Source organism: Venturia canescens, chromosome 10 (assembly GCF_019457755.1).
Source record: "Venturia canescens isolate UGA chromosome 10, ASM1945775v1, whole genome shotgun sequence".
In the NCBI taxonomy this organism is placed as follows: Eukaryota; Metazoa; Arthropoda; class Insecta; order Hymenoptera; family Ichneumonidae; genus Venturia; species Venturia canescens.
This window is the reverse complement of record NC_057430.1, coordinates 18,731,692-18,737,691: the sequence shown is the minus strand read 5'-3', so window position 1 is coordinate 18,737,691 and position 6,000 is coordinate 18,731,692.

Here is a 6,000-nt window from a genome sequence, read left to right as displayed (position 1 = left end):
TCATGAGTTGCCTTTTCTTTGGAAAAAGAACTGGATGAAAGAGATAGGGATTTTCTGCATCTTTCCATTTTCTTTTTATCCTATATAGGATTCTTGATTCCACTTACCTTTTAATTATCGCGCGTTCGGACGTCAATTACGTTGGGCCGCAGGTAATAGATGATCGTTCCCCGTTGCTGCTTCTCGGGCGTGGTGACGCCTCAATTCCCGCCGCGATTCCTATCTCCGCCGTTTTTTTTCTTTCCGTCGATTTCTATATAGAAGCGATTCCTATAGGTTTTATGAACTCGCGCGGATGTGGTTCGCGAGAGAAATATCCTCGTGACCGAGTTATAGTCGCGCAAAAGCGTGTGTAAAATCCTCTTTCCCCCCTTCCCCTCAAGCCGCATCTCCTTCGGTGCGAGCGATAACAAATCGATTGCTACACGCAGTACCTTGAGATTCCGCTATGTCGGATTTCCTGGTGCATACAATATATACCGCGAGACCGTATTTCAATGTACAATACGAATACGAGCGGGGATGCGGAGAGGCGGAGTGGCGGAGGGGGGTATGGGGGTGAAAACGGGATATAGTGATTTCTGGGTTTTCGTTACGCCGCCTCTCCATATCTCGTTTCGTTTGCTCTCACCACGGACAATCTCAACTATAATAAACACAGTGACGATTTATCCGTAGCGGTTTGGCCTGCCTATACAGGCTTCGTATACAACAACGACGAAACACCAGCACGAATTGGATGCACCAAGAATCGTCAGTGATTTATAACCGCCGGGGTACGATTCTCTCTATACGACATTGCAAGTCCGATATCCCGCAATTCATAACCGCGAGGTATATTAAAAATAAAAATGTAGCACCAAAGAATTCCTCGCATTCTACGCGATCGATGATTCATCCACGCTCTTGCTAGTTTTTCTTAGCCCCTGCGTGCGCCTTTATTCGCCGACTCGCTCCGCTTTCAATAATTTTCCAGTTCTACACATTACCCCTGCCTCGCTTCAATTTTTGCGATAACAACGAACGCTTCTTTTTTTATCCCTTCGCCGGATGAATCCCGATGCGCCTCTTGGAATAGAAATTTTTGGATAAGTAAATGGAGCATCCTGCGTGCAGCAGCAGCAGCAGCATATTTATGTGGTAGGAATAGAAATTGTGCACCCTTTGGCCGATTTATTGGTTTTTTTGTTTCTTCCTCTTTCACTCTGGTTCTCTTTTGTAGTTTTAAAAGTCGAACCGCAACATAACCGCACGGTAGAGAGCGAAAGAGGTAGAGTTTCACAATCCCCTTGGTTATTGCTTATATTATTTTCAAGCGAGGGTGGCTAGCCCCGCGATAAGGCTTCTTCCCTTATGTTTTTCTCTTCGCCAAAAGCTACAGCTCACCGCGAACTACGCCCCACTTCTGTGCTCTCCCACCACCATTTACGAGTTCGAAACTTTAAACGAGTTTTGTGCACCACGTTCAACGGTATGAAAGTGTAGCAGGAGAGAGCTCCCGAGTTCGGAAGCAGGCTTGAATAACAAAAAAGCATCAAACAGAAATGCGAATAAAAAACAAAAAGAACTAAACAAAAAACACGATATACACAAGCGACTTTTTGTCCTTTTTTTTGTTCAGACACACCGCTACTCGTTATGCGGAATGTCTGTTTTCCCCCTCCGCAACAATATATATATATATATATATATATATATATTTTATCGCCTTCCGCGCGTCGAATCCGAATTTCCGCGTGAAGGGAATACACCGAGTTCTCGGAGTTTTTTTTACGATCGCACTCTGCCCTAGTACTTTGTCGCGTAAAAGAATTTAACGTCAAACACCTTTAATGGATTTATTGACGTTGTCATAACTGCCGTCCGATAATAATATCCGTAATAAAATGTTCAATAAATTAGAGGCACGTGACAAAACTGAAGAGAAATAAAAAGTTAGGCTTTAATATGAATGATATTTGTAAAAATTGAACTTAATCAAAATGGGGCAAAACGGGCCATTCAAAATCTCAAATATTCACAAATTCATAAATTTTTTTTTCTGAGCCCAAACTACTTTTTTGCTCGAAATTATTAGCTATGTGACGATGAAAATTTTATTTTTTCAGTTTTCAATGTCACTGTGCTCAAAATGTCCAAAAACATCAAAAAATCATATCTAGAAAAAAATGTCTCGATGTTTGTGTGTGCGCGCGCGCGCGCGTGTGTGTGTGTGTGTGTATGTTATGGCACTGAAAAATTCAAACGCTTATAACACTCGAAAACGATTTGAGATACAGGGCTACCATTTTACATAAATGTTAGCCCTAATCCTAAATTAACTTAAATTGTTGAATTATATGATGAAATACACACAAAATTCAAGTTTAAGAGCGAAAAAAAGTTTTTTTAAAATTCTTTTGGACAAAAATCGCACTCATAGCTGATATCGTCTTCATCAACGCCTGCATACAAGGCGTGGGCCCATTTTTTGCATTTTACACAGATGATCCAGTCTTCGGAGGAAAGCGAATATAATTATTGTTCGCAATAAATGCAAGAAACGTCTTCCAACCAAAGACGAGGATTCGCTGTCTTCGCGGGCAACCATCTTTTGTCTGCTCACTAAACTGGCGCGATACGACGGGCTTCTAAGAATGGCAGTTCACCCGCTGAGCACGGGGTTTAGTCGCTAGTATCGGCTGCATGCATGGCATACACTTTTTCTTCTCCCAGTTACCGAGTTGACATTCTATTCGGAAACAGTCGCTTAAACGCCTGTGTTTTGAGAAATGTCGGTTTTTTAATTTTTATGCCTCAAAGAGGCTCGGCCCGTTTTGCCCCGAAATTTTTTTTTTCGCGAATTTCAGGAAACTAGGGCTGGAAATCCATTTTGGGACTCAAACATGGTTAAAAGACCATATGCTTATCACCAAAATTTGCTTAAATCCTTAAGTGCCCATTTTGCCCCATATTCCCATGCATATAGGGTAATATGGGGCAAAATGGACACTTAAGGATTTAAGCAAGTTTCATTGATGAGCTTATGGTCTTTCAACTATTTTTGAGTCCCAAAATTGATGCCCAGTCCTTGTTTGCCCAATTTAAAAAAAAAAAAAAAATTTCGGGGCAAAACGGACACAGCCCCTCAGAAGCATAAAAATCGAAAAACCGACATTTTCCGAAATACAGCCGTTCCAAGCGACTCTTATCGAACAGAATGTCAACTCGGTAATACGGGAAAAGAAATGGGATCGCTCAGGCTCCATTCCTTGAATGTAAATGAAAAAAAATGAGTCAAATCTTATATCCCATTTCTGTTATGTTTTTGAGGTATGCAAAAAATCAACTTTGGGTCCGTCGTGTTGGGATATATTTGGTGTTCGCACTATATTGGAGTCCCACCATTGATTCATGTTCCTAGTTTCCGGAATTTCTTCAAAAAAAAAAAATTCCGGGGCAAAACGGACACAACCTTCAAGAGGCATAAAAATCGAAATACCGAAATTTTTCGAAATGTAGCAGTTTAGCAGACAGAAAAAAAAGCTCACCAAGACAGCTAACTCCTCGTCTTTTGAAGACGTTTCTTGCATGTTTTGCGAAGAGTTATATATTCGTCGTCCTCCGAAGATTGGATTGACTGTGTAACATGCAAAAAATGGGCACAAACCTTGGGTACAATCGTTGAAGACGAAGATGTCAGCTATGAGTAATAAAAAAACCTTTTTTTTCCTTATTCGTACTTTGATTACTATTGTGGTTTTTAAAAATAAGTCAAAAAAGCGAATAGATAGTGAGAAAGTAGTTTGGGATCTATTTTGCTCTGAAACATGATTTTTTTGGGGATGTCACCGTGGAATTCAACAATTTACCATAATTTATGGTCAGGACATAATTTGGAACCAAACAAAAATTTTATGCATTTTATGAAATTTCAGTTTCGGGAAAGTCCGTTTTGCCCCATATTACCCTATATACGATAACCAAATCATTTTTACGGGAGCAGATTAGAGAAAAATTTTGCCATATGTTCTTCTTTTCCTGGCGTTATGTATATATATTAAATAGAGATTGCGAACAGAGAGCCTTTCTTCGAAACCCGTAAATTTCAAAATTATTAACACTTTCGCCTGCCAAGTCTGACGAGACGCAACAACTATTTTTCATTTCACTCGTTGTTCTCAGTTTCTGAACGCTGACCGGCGCGGAGGGTCAACTTTCGCGAACGGTATATACCGTATGCGCGCGGTGAAACGATTACCCGAATAATTCACAGATTGTCCAATGAATTTGCACGAAGTGTATAAAGAAGTATCAAAACTTCTCCATAATACACGCCATACGATAGCGAGAAAATACGCTTTGCCATCGAAAATTTGACATTTTTTCAAACGTGGCGATACAGAGAGCATCCATAAATCGCGACGGAAGGAAGATCATCAAAAGGAATAAGAAACGTGAGCTTTCTCATGCTGATAAAGAATTTTATAATTCGTAAATATTCCCTGAGGAGAGAAAAAAGAAGAAAAAAAAAACAAAACGAGCGCGCGTTTTAACGTGAAATTTACTTTCCTCTTTTACAGTAGCAATGACATTTGCAATGCAATAGTGGAAAAAATATGTTGACGCCCATGAGTTTTCCATTGTATTTAATTGAAAACCGCATTAACTTTCCGTTTTTTTTTTTTTTTTTTTATCGCGGACGCACTGCTAGAATAATTGACGGGATTCTGGGTTACGCCCTGCTTTTCTTCTTTTCTTCTAATCGTATACGAATATCATGCCCCGCTTCATCCTATTCCGAGGTTTTTCGTGCGAGTTCGGAGTATACCTCGCCCTTCATCAACCTCATTCTTACCTGGCAAGGAAAAGCTTTGGTTTTACGCACTCGTACTTCCACTTGATTGATTTCTTTTTCCACTTTGTGACTGGAGAGAAAGAATATAAAAGTACTCGGGTGTTGGAAGCTGATGGCAGCAGCAAGAGAGGGAATATGCCAGCGAGCAGCAGTGAGAAAATATATATACCTAATCGGCGGTTAACGTTATAGAAAACTTTTATTTCATTTCGTTTTCTTGTTTTCATCATTAAGAAAAATGAGAGAAATCCTTGTGTCCGCACATTCGCAACTGGTTAACAATAACTAAAAAAACCTCTGGGCCGCTGAGGTACGAGAGATAAAGGATTACTGGTTAGAACTCGTGATCCTTCGGGCGAAACATATATAGCTATAATGTAAAACGTAAAAAACTGTGCCTCGATCTCTCGTGTCGGTGCGGGCGAAAATCCGAATCTTGAGTCCGTTATAAAATTGTGCGACTCTTTGGACGAATGCCGCCATTTTCGTTCCCGTTTCATATCCCATGCGAGCCGAAACAAAAAGGAAGCAGGGTGTTAACGTCGTCTACGAGGTAACAGCTGTTACTCGACGAGTTCCATTGCTTCCTATCTTCGTTCCACTTTCTCGTCGTGGCGCGCACAAAGCGATGAAGTAAAAACTTTTAACTCTCATCCGCTTTCGCTTCCTTCCCGTTTGCGGTGCCTTTGCGGTTTTGCAAAATTTCTCGAGTCAGTCAATTAGAGAAACTAATTCTTATACCAAGTCTATAACCGGTATTGGAACGGTAGAGCGAGCTGCACTCTTGTATTATGAACGAAACTAATTTTAAGTCATTTCGTAAGCGCGCGTGGCGGGGGCAGGCTTAACCGTGATCGAGTGTTGAGCGGTGACGTATCGAGCATCGCTTCGGATTATTCATTAATTATGTAAGTTGCTATATAGGTAGCATTGTATAGCGCGCACAGCGTTTATGCGACAGGCTCGTGCTGCTAAACCGTTGCGCCATGCAAGCTATGCGCGCGGGACAACTGTTAAATGTTTGTTAGTGCTGGTTTTGTGGTTGTGCTGCGAGCGGTCCAACTGTCGTCGACAACCGGCACGCTGCTGCTCTGCGGCAAAGCTCTCTATATCGCGTCGGCTCTGCGCCCGTCACACCCCGCGCGTCTGCTCTCGTATAAAAA